Source organism: Camelus ferus, chromosome 10 (assembly GCF_009834535.1).
Source record: "Camelus ferus isolate YT-003-E chromosome 10, BCGSAC_Cfer_1.0, whole genome shotgun sequence".
Lineage (NCBI taxonomy): Eukaryota > Metazoa > Chordata > Mammalia > Artiodactyla > Camelidae > Camelus > Camelus ferus.
This window is the reverse complement of record NC_045705.1, coordinates 3212157-3225790: the sequence shown is the minus strand read 5'-3', so window position 1 is coordinate 3225790 and position 13634 is coordinate 3212157. Positions and strand designations below refer to the sequence as shown.

At 39.8% G+C, this 13634-nt stretch overlaps 1 non-coding gene across 1 annotated transcript; it reads right to left on the bottom strand.

Annotated features, from left to right (window-relative positions):
* Positions 1 to 411: 411 nt before the first annotated feature.
* Positions 412 to 483, bottom strand: TRNAV-AAC. Its single transcript has one exon. It is a non-coding gene; the product is annotated as a tRNA-Val (tRNA).
* Between the last annotated feature and the right edge of the window lie 13151 nt (positions 484 to 13634).

Here is a 13634-nt window from a genome sequence, read left to right as displayed (position 1 = left end):
CCAGACGTTGAGCCAAGCACCTTATGTACATTTTCCACAAAAGTGTAGAACACCCTGTTTTTCAAATGAAGAGACTTGGGATTAGGGATGTTAAATCATTCGTTGACGTGCAGATAGATAGTGATGGCTCCACAATTTTAACACAAATCTGTTAGCGCTCAAGATCTGTTCCTGACAGTTACAGGAAGCATGCATGCATTGGCGCCTCTGCCAAGCAGTGCCCTGGGAACGCTGGACCCGGAGTGGGCTGGTGGGCAGACCACTTGGCTGAGTCGGCAGCCAGGCAGCTCCCCAGCACACCTGCCAGTCTTGCCTACACAGGACATGGGCCAACCAAGCTGCCCCAATGCCCTGATTGAGGATCTTTTGGGCGACATAAGTAATTAGGTTTGTTTATTTCTTTAATTTTAACGGAGGCACTGGGGATTGAACCCAGGACCTCGTGCATGTTAAGCAGGCACTCTACCACTGAGCTATACCCACCTCCATGACATTTCTCACTGCAAACGATTCAACTGTTACTTTCATTTCTACATCTCGTCTCTAATGAATTTACTTTTCATAAATGAGTGAATTTCTGGATTTCCCAGGAGTTCAGCCACAGTCTGGAAGGATGCTTACCAGAGAGGCAGGCCCTTAGCAGCCAGCCACTAAGGAGCCTTCCAGACCACAGCCCGCCTTACCACAGTCTTCCTTTCAGACTTCTCCAGTAAATATACTCCACTTAGAATGCTTGATTTGTGAAAATGTTCTTTCCTTTAAGTCTTAAATCATATCATACTCTATTTTGCAATGATATATATATATATATATATATTTTAAGTTTAGAAGTTTTTATTAAGAATAGAGAATCACATTAACTGATATTCTGAATTTCTAGGTACACAAATATTTTAGAATCAGCTAGAATAAAAATAGGAAAAAGAAAAAGTGTATTTGAAACCAAAGACAACCCTCAGAAACCTATTCAGAAAGTGAGCGAATGATCTGACATCACTTGTGAGAAGAAGATGCTCAGAGAGGACCTGCAAGGTCCTGTCCAGACGCTGACTTGCTTCTCTTTACCAAGAACAGGAAAAGAGAGGAGAGGAGAGGAAGGGAAAGGGAAGGCATATATGTGTATATATATATTTATTGAATATGTGAATGAACGAGGTAGGTGCTCATATACACTTACATCACTCATTCATACACTCAATAAATATTCATTGAGCATCAATTACTTGTTAGGCACTGAAAGTACAAAGATATGAGACATTATATTTACATGCCAGGAGCTCCAAATTTACTCCTGTAGCAAGACTGAGAACTTGGAGTAAGATCTTAGTTAGAAATGGACTGAATCTTTGTGATAAAAAAAAAAAAGTGCCTTTACATTGCAAACTGGTAGAATCCTTCTACAAAGCACTACATACCACAGAACCATAAAAGGGTTCCTACTTTTTTGGACATATTATATTTCTAAGAATTTTCAATGAAAATACAATTTAAAAGGGTAAAAGCAAAAATGTTTATTTTATTCTTAGTTAGAAGAGCAAAAACTCGGAAATAACCTACATATCTAGAAATAGGGAAGTAGTTACATAAGTTATGGCAACTCAGTGTTACATAATTTGATCATTAGAAAGGAAATAGCAATGTATTACATATTAAAAGAACAATTTTAACTAAAAAAGGCAAAACATGAAATTAGACAAATATGCTTCTATGTCTGCTAAAGACAATTATGTACTTAGAGGCAAAAAAGTCTGCAGGAAAACTGGAGAGATGACAACAGTAGTGTTAAGGTGGTGAGACCTTATATTTAACCATGTTGTAAATCTTCCCCTAGTATTACTGTATATATTTTTCAAAAATAGTGAAAATTTCAGATATAGAGAATAAACTAGTGGTTATCAGTAGGGCGACGGAAGGAGGAGGGGAAACACAGGGGTAGGGGACTAAAAGGTACAAACTATTATGTATAAAATAAGCTACAAGGTTATATTGTATAATTCAGGGAATGTGGCCAACATTTTATATTCTCCTCCCCATTTAGTTGTATATAGTTATACACACAATTATAAATGGAGCAAAACCTTTAAAAATTGTGAATCACTATATTGTACACCTGTACTTACACTGTAGCTCAACTGCACTTTAGAAAAAGTATGACCTTTGCACCACAAAAAAAGTGAAATTTTACTTATTCATCTTTTTGCCCATCATTTATTGAAAACACTTGCATTTACCCTGCATGCTGGTACTAGGCTTAATGCTGAGTTACAAAAGGTTAAGAAGAACCCGTTCCTACCTCCCATGGTCTCAGCGTCTCCGGGGAGAGACTTGGATGCAAACTCAAAACATCCCACAGTCTAATTAGTGGAATAATAGAGGTATTTCAAGGTCCAGACAGGGCAGAAGAGGGCAAGCCTGTTTCTGCTTGGGCTGCTGAGAGCAGGAGTGGGATGGAGGGAAGGAGGGCTCAGGGTGGGCTTTCCACAGAGTGGAGCTTGAGCTGAGTGCCCATTGCCACCGGAGTTCACCACCCAGATGAGCAGGTGAGTAGGACTGAGGAGGGGAGGAGGGAGGGAGGAATTCCAGGCTGAAGGCACTATGGGGTGAGGGGATGTCCAAAAGCATCTACTCTGAGGAGATTGAAGGTATTTCTATGCTCAGGTCTACCTGGGGCAGAAGAGGTAGGCAGAGCCCTGGCTGTGGGAGGACACCTCTCACCCACAGTCCCGATGGCGGAAACAGCAAGGCGGAGGCCGGGGGTCACCCACAGGGGGGGCCGTGGGCAGTGGTGAGAGCCCGGAGCACAAGCTCTGCCCCGAGCAGAGGTCCCAGGGCAGCGCTGAAACGAGGTTCCAGGGCACAGAGCTGGAACGTGCCGGCAACACCAAGAAGGCAGGAGGGGAGCAGGATGCCCCGGACGAACCCAGAGCGCCCGCAGGAGCAGCCAGGCCTCTGAAGACTTGCTGGGCTTATTTAAAGCGCACGGAGAGGGGTGGACTGGACAACGTCACGGAGCCCCGTGCGCCGGGCCAAGGCATCCAGACATTGATGGTTTGTGATGCGAAACCACTGAAGCCTTCCTTTGGCAGGGCTGATGTGATTGGGTTTGCATTTTCAGAAAGACGGCTCTGAAAGGAACAGGCACACGGCACAGACTGGGAAGGAGTGAGGATGGAGGCAAAAGGGTCACCGAGGGGCAGGGTGCAGGAGGCCCGGGTCACGGCGAGAACAGTTTATCTCAGATCGATCACGTACCGTGAGAGACAAGCACGTCAGTATAGTTGGCATTTTATTTATTAAACCCCAGCCCTGTTATGCCATGATCACCGATGTGAGCATTTGAGGTTAGATAGTAAATGAGTAAATGTGTTTACAAATGCCTGTGGGAGGGGTGGGATGTCAAAAGACCCATTAGAGCACATTCCACTTGCCCAATCATTTTTAGTGAGTCAGCTCTCTAAATGATAGACTTATTTTCAGCACACGAATCAGCAGTTTCTGGAAGTGGATGGTTTGCCCAGCAGTTTCTTTTGAAGGTTTCCATTTTTTCCCTCGAGAGTTTTGTCTCCATGTAAAATCAGTTCAGCCACTTTGAAGGATCTGCCACACCCCCACCACTTCCTCCTCTTCAACTTTCTTTTATATACTGCCCCCAAATGTCTTTTGAGTGTCCTCTCTGTGAGCCAGGCATGGTTCGCGGCGCAGGGGAGGCAGGAGGCAGGAGGTGGCATTTGAGCAGAGGTTTAAATGTAATGAGAAAGCGGTCTCATCAGTGTTTATGGGGAAGGGTATTCCAGGCAGAGGGAACAGTAGCTACAAAGCCTTCAGTCCTTTTGACATGCCTCCGTCATTATTTGAGAACTTCCTCACTACCCGGCACCACAAAATGTTCCAGGTTCATCTTTCAATGTTCCTCCCCCAGCTCTAGAACCTGCCGTTTCCCAGAAGCCCTGGTTCTTTTTAGCGGAGGTGGCAGTTGGAAAGCAGAATCTGGGTGCAAAGTGTGCACGTTGTAACCGGTGTACCCCTGTTCCCAGACCCTCTCTGTGGACACTGATGGGAAGTACACACGTGCATGCGCACACACATGCGCCTCCGCATTTGGCTCCTCATTTATTTCTGTGCCGGATGAGCTCACGCCTACACCCTCATTCCCACTCTCTCAGGCTTCATTCATCGCAGCTTCCCTCCCGTCTCTGTCTGTGCTTCTCTTCTCCGACCGTGAGAAACTTGGCTCTTGCTATCTCAGCCCTCTGTATGTAGCCACTCTCTTGACGCTGCCAGGCTGGCCCCTCCCACTGCCCTCATACGTACACCTGGACCCCTGCTCAGGCCTGCCTTCCCCCAAGGTACCACCCGCATTTGACCTCAAAAGGACACAAGCTAGCTTGTTGGACTTCCTCTGGCCTAATGTGAGACGCTTAGCATCAAAATCTATAATGACAGACGTGGGTTGCAGTTTGTTGAATAAAATAGGAACCTGTGAGTCTATACTGAAATAAACAAGCAAGTAAATAACGAAGGAAAAGCTCTTCTTTTCAGTAGAAAATCAACTAATAAATAAGTGTGGAAAAAACAATGACTTTAAAAATAAGCATTTGGAAACCATCTTAATGATAATTGATTCAGGCAAGAAATATCAGGGGATGCTAAAACTGGTGAGTGAAATGGAGGGGAGCGGGGATTTTTACAGGGTTACAGAGGATCATCCCGCAAAATGTGCATCACTAAGGAAAAAGTTACCATCCCCTGCGATGGGATAAACAGACACTATACGCCACCCAGTAGTTTCTGTGATGGTCTGGCCCAAAATGCGCAACCCAGGCCTATTCACGAGACTACCTCAGACAAACCCAAATCGAAGAACATCCTATAAACTAACTATGTATAATTAAAAAAACAGTCAGGTATGAACATCAAGGGAAGACTGAGGAGCTGTTCCAGGGTGACAAAAACTAGAGGGACATGACAGCTGGGTGCCACCTGGGATCGCCTGCTCTAAGGGACTTCAGGGGCATAACTGGAGGAACTCTGAATGAGGTCTCTGGGCGAGAGTCCTTTCTACTCTTCTTGCAAATCTTCTGTAGGGGGAAAGCTGCTTCAAAATGAAAAGACATTTTTTTAAAATAAACATTTGAAAAATGATTATCTAAATTATTCAGGCTTACTTAACTAGGCTGAAAAAAAGGACTCACGTCTACACAATAGGAGCTACTTTACAGTGTTGCTCGGAGGAGCCAGTGAAAAGAGTGTGAAATCTCTGTAAGTTTAAATGGTATCAACCAAAGAGAAGAATAAATGATAGGGGTTTTGAGGACACTCAAGCCAGAAAGATAATTATTATGAGCAATCTGTAAAACCATACCCATGCAAATCACCTCTAGCTTTGCCTAATTATCTTAGGGAGCAACTGAAGTAAAAGATAAGCCCAAATAAGTTAAAAATTTGTGATTTGTAATGCCTGTGATAAATATCATTTTATACCCAAAAGATATGATCTTTATTAATAGGAAAGATTTTTTTTTTCTGATCTCCTTTAACTAAGCATTGGAGAAATCTTCAAAAGGCATAGATTTAAAAGGTGCCAAATTATCAGACTAAATGCTAGTTTAGCCTTGGTGTAGCCTGATTGAGGAAGGAGAGTTATATGATCTTTCAGATTCCCAGAAAAAATTACAATGGTCAGAAATGTGATATAATTTTCAATGTACATGGAACAAATTGTCCTAAGATAGGAAAATTAAATCATAAATTTATTTGTTCGCTGAATTCACGACTATCTGAAAAATGTTATCAAGTTAGTAGTAAAAACAATAAAATTGTATGTACCTTTGTACAGAGAGATTGGTCATTACCATCTCAGTTAATGCAGCCTCACCCAGACATTTCGGCCAATCATATCACATTACACCCGTGTTCCTGTGCTCCTTTTTAGGCTTCTTAATCTGCTTTCTTTCCCTTATCCAGACCTTAGGGTGGTTTTCTCCAGCGTCAATCTCTAATTATATTATTTGAGATAATCAGTGTCATTTAAAAAATATTTAAAATATGATGTTAGGCATGCATGTGAAATATTTAAAGGACAAAAGTCTCCATTTCTAAGTGGCTTCCTACGTCCTGTGAAGTCTGCCTTCGAAGTGTCTTTGGAGTCAGGTGCCTTCTCTCCTCCCTCACTGGCTCTGGGCAGGCCCTCATGACTTCTTACTTTGATTGCTGCAATGGCTTCCTCGCCAGTCTCTCTGCATCAGTCTTGTAACTTTCTGGTCCAAACTATCCTCTTACCAAAGTAACATTAAAAAAAACCCAAAACATAAACATGTCACCATGAACATGAAGTCTTTCAATGGCTTCAGTTGTTCCTTTAAGAAAACGTCTGTATTCGTTTGCATGACATCCCCGTCCTGGCCCTGCAACCTCTGGCCTCTTGCTTTGGTGTCCCTCGTTGCAGCCTTTGTTATACCTGTAATAAACTCCTTGTCACCCCTGAATTGTGCCAGGAGGTATAATCCAGCTCTGTCTGTCTTATTTTGTTCTCTCTGCTGGGGACACTCTCCTACACATCTCTCTTAGCCTGCCTGTCAATATATATGTGTGTGTGTACATATATATATGTATTTATTTCATTTGAAGCCTAGATGATTTACAGTATTATATTATTTTCAGGTATACAGCATAGTGATTCAATCTTTTTCCAGTTTACACTGCATTAAAAGTTATTACAAGATAATGGCTATAATTTCATGTGTTATATAATCTATCCTTGTAGCTTATCTATTTTATACATAGCAGTTTTTTCCTCTTACTCCCATACCTCTAACCTGGCCCTCCCTACTTCCCATTCTCTTTGGTAACCACTAGTTTGTCTTCTATATCTGTGAGTCTATTTCTGTCTCTTGCTATATACATTTGTTTGTATTATTTTGTAGATTCCACATATAAGTGATATCATATAGTATTTGCCTTTCTCTGGCTAATTTCTTTAAGCATAAAATTTTCTAGATCCATCCATGTTGCTGCAAATGGCAGAATTTCATTATTTTTTAATGACTGAGTAATATTCCTATATATATTATAAGTATTTTATATATACATATAAAACACATCTTTATTCATTTGTCTGTTGGGTTGTTTCTATATATTGGCCATTATAAACAGTGCTACTATGAACATGGCAGTGCATGTATCTTTTTGAATTTTGTTTTCATTTTTTCCAGATATACACCCCTGGAGTGGAATTTCTGAGTCATATGATAGTTCAATTTTTAGTTTTTGAGGAAACTCCATACTGTTTTCCATAATGGCTGCACCAATGTACATTCCCACCAACAGTACGGGCTCCCTTTTTCCCACATCCTCTCTAGCATTTGTTCATTTGTAGATTTTTTTAATGATAGACGTTCTGACAAGTGTGAGGTGATGTCTCATTGTTGATTTGACTTGCATTTCTCTCATCATTAGCACTATTGTTATCATTTGGTGCATAAAAGTTAACGAGTGAAATACGCTCTTCTTGTATTGATCCCTTTATCATTCTATAATGCCCTCTGTGTCTCTTGCTATAACCTTGGTTTTAAAGTCTGTTTTGTCTGACATGAGTATAGCTATCCCCACTTTCTTGTTTCCATTTTTATGAAATACCTTTTTCCATCCCTTCACTTTCAGTCTGTGTCTTTAGCTCTGAACTGAGTCTCTTATAGGCAGCACATACATGGGTCCTGTTTTTAATCCAATCAGCCATTCCGTCTTGTTCGGTGCATTTGTTCCTCTGATATTTAACATAATTATTAATAGGTATGTGCTTATTGCCATTTCATTACTTGTCTTCTGGTTGTTTTTGTAGTTACTCTGTGTTAGTTTCTTCTTCTTTTTGTTTCTTCCTTGTGGTTTGATGGTTTTCTTCATTAGTATGCTAGTGTTCCTTTTCTTTTTAGTTTTTGTGTATCTATTGTAGGTTTTTTGATTTGTGGTTACCATGGGGTTCATGTATGTTGACCTATAACTGTATCCACTTGTTTTAAACGGGTAGTCCTTTAAGTTCAACCACATTCTAGAAGATCTATATCTTTTTACTCCCCTCCCCAATATTTTGCATTTTGATGTTGTATTTTACATCTTCATGCTTATCCCTTAACTGTTTATTATAGTTATAGTTGCTTTTTAACCTTTGTACTGCCTTATTGAAGTAGTAGTCTCAGTCCTCACTATAAATTTGTCTTTCCTAGTGAGACTTTCCCTTTCCTATAGATTCTTACTTCTTTTCCACTTAGAGAAGATCCTTTAACGTTTCTTTTTAAACAGTAGGTTTAGTATTGATGAACTCTTAGTTTTTGCTTGTCTGAGAAGTTCTTTATTTTGCCTATTCTAAATAATCTTGCTGGGTAAAGTATCTATCCTAGGTTACAGATTTTCCTCTCTCAGCACTTTCCATCTGTAATGCCGCTCCCTACTGACCTGCAAACTTTCTGCAGAGAAATCACCTGAAAGCCTTATGGGGGTTCCCTTGTCTGTGACTCCTTGTGTTTCTCTTTCTGTCTTTAGAATTCCCTCCTTATCTTTCAGTTTTGCCATTTAAATTATGATATGTCTCTGCTGGATCTGTTTGGGTTCATCTTGTTTGGGACCCTCTGTGCTTCCTGTACCTGGGTATCTGTTTCTTTCTTCAGGTTTGGGAAGTTTTCAGCCATAATTTCCTCAGGTACATTTTTGATCCCCCTTTCTCTTTCTTCTACTTCTGGGTCCTTATAATGTGAATACACACTTAATGTTATTCCAGAGATCTCTTCGATTGTCTTCATTTTATAAAATTTGTGTTTCTTTTTGCTGTTCCGATTGGGTGATTTCGGTTACTCTATATCCAGATCACTTACGCATTTTTCTGTATCATTTAGTCTATTATTCTTTTCTTCTAGTGTATTTTTTCATTTCAGCTATTAAATTCTTCATTTCTGATTGGTTCTTTTTCATATTTTCCAGTTCTTTGTTAAAGCGGTCACTGTGCATATCAATTCATTTCCCTAATTCAGTTAACACTTTTATTACCAATGCTTTGAATTCTTTATCTGGTAAATTGTTTATTTCTCTTTTATTATTTATTTTTTCAGGGGTTTTCTCTTATTTTTTCAATCAAGAGTAGTTTCTCTGCTTTTTCACTTTGCTTAACTTTCTCTGCTTCTATGAATTTAAGTGAAACAGTTCCTATCGTGGTCTTGAAGTGGAGGTCTTATGTACGAATGTCCCCCTACAGACTGCGTGTGCCCAGTGCCTTTAGTGGAAGAGCTGGATTTGACTTGGAACATCACCTCTTTCCTTAGGGTCCTTCAGAGTTGTTCTGAGTCAGAGTGTGATTGATTTGTCTTATAACCCACACATGTAATAAGGGTGTGATCTGCCTTGGAAGAGGTAAAATCTCTTCAGTTGAAGCAGGACTAACAGTTGAGGGCTGCCTGCTGCAGTGCCCCCAACAGCCAGAGGAATAATCCTTTAGTTCAGAGGAGCATCTAGACATTGTGTTGTAGTATCTGCTACATCTACAAATACTATGATCTAGATGGTTTGGATTCCATTAACACTGTAATTGAGGGTGGCAGGGTCGGGGGAAGGTGCATTTCTTAAGAATCTTCTAGAGCTCCAGTGAACATAAAAGGGAACATATGGGAGGCTTGCCAGCCAGAGGCACAAATCCAGCCATTCCAATGAACTTGAGGGCCATATAGTGACAATAACAAAATCCTTCAATTTGGAGTTGGATGGGCTGAGCCTTTCTTTCTTTGAGGTAGTCATAAAGGCAAAATCCTGGATGCTCTCAGCTAACTACAATTTTTTTTTATCTGAGAAAGAGCACCACCTTACACCAGAATGGCCATCATTAAAAACTCTGCAAATAATAAATGCTGGAGAGGGTGTGGAGAAAAGGGAACCCTCCTACACTGTTGGTGGGAATATAATTTGGTGCAACTATGATGGAAAACAGTATGGAGATTCCTGTAAAAACTAGAGATAGACTTACCATATGATCCAGCAATCCCGCTTCTGGATATTTATCTGGAAGGAACTCTAATTCAAAAAGATACATGCACCCCAGTGTTCACAGAAGCACTATATACAATAGCCAAGACATGGAAGCAACCTGAATGTCCAGTGACAGATGACTGGATAAAGAAGTTGTGGTATATTTATACAGTGGAATACTACTCAGCCACAAAAAAGAATAAAACAATACCATTTGCAGCAACATGGATGAGCCTGGAGATTGTCATTCTAAGTGAAGTAAGCCAGAAAGAGAAAGAAAAATGCCATATGATATCACTCATATGTGGAATCTAAAACAGAAAAGAAAAGAAAAGAAAAGAAAGAAAAAGGGCACTATGAACTCATCTACAAAACAGAAACAGACTTGCAGACATAGTAAACAATCTTATGGTTACTGGGGAAATGGGGTGGGAAGGGATAAATTTGAGAGTTTCAGATTTACAGATGTTAGCCACTATATATAAAAATGGATTTTAGAAATGCTTTTTCTGTATAGCACAGAGAACTATATTCAATATCTTGTAATAACTTTTAATGAAAAAGAATATGAAAATGAATATATGTATGTATATGCATGACTGGGACATTGCGCTGTACACTAGAAATTGACACATTGTAACTGACTGTACTTCAGTAAAAAAAAATAAAATAAATTTGATAATAATGACCTAAGAATTTTGATCTTAGCTTTTTAGTTTTATTGCTTCTTAGTGCCCATTATCATGTTTAATGTTTCTGTTTAAAGAGTAAAATAAGATTTTAAGAACTGAAATTCTACGAATGTGGTTATTTCAAAATCTTCAGAGAAGGATGATAATAGAACTAAGAAGCCACGAAATATAAAGATTTGCATTTTTAGGTAAAGAAAAATTGTGAATAAAGTTCAACGTAGGTAGCAGTGATTTTAAAAAAAGTGTATATAAATAAATGTTAGTTGTCTAAACCACATAATCATAGTAATTCATGAGCACACAATAAAACAACCACAGGATTTCCTGCTCAGTGTTCTTAGAAATTAAAAAGGTATTTTGCATTTATCAAGATTCTCAAATAATTTTATTTTAATGTCTATGAAGACAGAGCTATTGATCCCTTCATTCTATAAACCCAAAACATTTATGTCAATAAATGTTTCCTCAAGACAAGAATGATAGTTAAATACAACCTTTATTTTGCTTTATAAACCTTCCCCTAATGACTTGGGGCAAATTCAGAGGAAACAATTCATGAGTTATCATTCACTAACAATTAACCAGAATCTAAATAAGGACAACCTTCCATTTTGGGAAAGGATTATCGGTCCACTTGAGACAGAGGTGACGTTTTTGTAACAAGATAATGGTCCTGCAACGTTTTTTAGAATACCTACCATTTGGACAAGTTTCTTTATGCATAATGATGGGAAATTTCAGTTAATTAAGTTATTGATTCCTTTGATTCCTCGCATATATGCAATATAAGCAGGCACTTACAGCTGTGTAATCTCTGGCAAGGTAATTTACCTTCCTAAGGTTTACTTTCTTCATTTATGAAATGAGGATATTAAAATTTACTACACTGAGTTATGTGAATTAAAGGAGGTTACTGTGTGTAAAGGCTTAGCACAATACCTGAATGGTAGAAAATGCTAGATAAATGTTTGCTATTTTTATATATTATGTACATACATATAACATCCAATTATAATTTAATATAACATAATTATTATTATAATCATAAAATATGGTTTATCTGCAAAGTCTCTCAATGAGCACTCCCTTTCTACTTGAATTCCTTTGCGCATGCTTAGTACTGCTACACAAATGTGTACAGCTCAGTGAGTGGTGACAAAATTCCTCTCTGGTTTTCTGTTCTCTCATTCATGTTTCCTTTCCCAATCTTTTAAACATATCCTAAATTTATCTACCCTACTCCTGCCCAACTACTCCACAATGAAAAGCACTCTCTTTGTCAAGGACACAAGGCTCACTGTGGATTTCCTCCCTACCCCCACCCCTTCCCTGCCCGTCACCCCCACAAAGATCCCAAGAATATTGCTTAGGACTGTTTTTGCCAATAAAAGTTGGAAGAATAGCTGATCAAAGTTTACAAATACCCAGTTACTCATTCACAGAACAAATGGCCACATACCTGGCACCAGTGTTGTTGTAGTACACATGACCCTCTGTCTTTGAGGAGCTCACCGGCTGGTTTAAGAGACAGTCATAAAAAAGAGTAATTATAAAGCAGGGGTCAAGGGTGGGTATAGGATGTCATGGTTCTGGGATTGCTGCAGAGGTCAGAGAAGGCTTCCTGAGCGAGGTGGGATGGGCAGCGGTGGGATGGGCAGCATTGAACTGGGCAAATTAAAACAAGGGGGCACTTTAGGAAAGCGGGATGAGATGGCCTTGCCAGCGCAAGAAGCAGAGTGGCCAGACACAGGCAGAAGGGGCTGGAGGGTCAGTCTCGAGGCGTTTTCTGTGCCTCATTAGGTACCCAGATTTTATCTCGTGGAAGTGAGGGTTTTGACCCCGCCTGCACTTCCGGCTTTAATTTCCTGGATTTCCCTGTTTTACATGCACCTTCTTCTGAGGTGCATGTAATCACCTCCTGCCTCTAAGGCTGAGTCTGTGGCGTGTTGCTGGGTTCTTCCTAGGAAGGTGCAGGTTTCTTTTGGGTCATCAGGCCTTTTTCTTTTACCTAAACCATGTCTTTTTTTTTTTTTCCTGCTCAAGTGAAAAGTTTCTAGATTTCATTCTCATGTCTCATGTCCCTGGTTGTTGTTTTAAAAGAAAATTTCTGCCTTTTAAGTCTGATTATTCTATGATTATAATGAGACAAGCAGCCACTCCGAATAGCTGTGCCTACTGCAGGGTAGGTCTTCAACAACCACTGCGAACGCAACGACGGCTTGGAGTTTAGCTGAAGTCATATACACTCGTCACTCATTCAAATGACTTTATCTTTTCTTTCTTCCTGCATGAAGATTGAATTCAAGGGAAATTTAATCTTAGTTGACGCTTTTGTTTTCAACTTTGTCACTGCAGTTGGCTTTGTTTCCCTCAAAGCTGGTTACTCTGTCATCATATATTTATATGTTGCATCCTTTGTAATTTCTGATTTCACCTGGTCCTTTCCCGCGGAGCACTGAATTTTAAAAAAATTTCTAGCGTGCGTCATTCAACATTAGGTACACCCGCTCCCCCATTCCCAATGTTGATTAAAGACAAATAAGTAAAATGTGAAATGAGAGAGAAAATTTACCAGGTGTGATTTCTGAATAGCGCTGTTTCACACATTAACTGTAATACCTGGTTTTAATTAGGAAAGCAAACTCAGCTGTGTTTTCACATTATTAAGTAATAATTTTTCTTCTCAGAAAGTCTTTCAGATGTTAACCATTGATTAATCAAGGGAAGTCATTTCTTCATCTGCAAATAGCTGGTTGGTTTTAGAGGTTATTGGTGAGAGGAACAGAGGTTAGAACCATTAACAGGCAGTGGCAAATAAGAGTGGTCACCTTGGGGCATCCAAGCCTCAAGGCCAAGCTGACAGTGCTGGGCGTGACACCCTGACCAGCTGGCGGGGCTAGAATGGTCTGAAGCATTTGTATTTATGGTTCCCCAAGA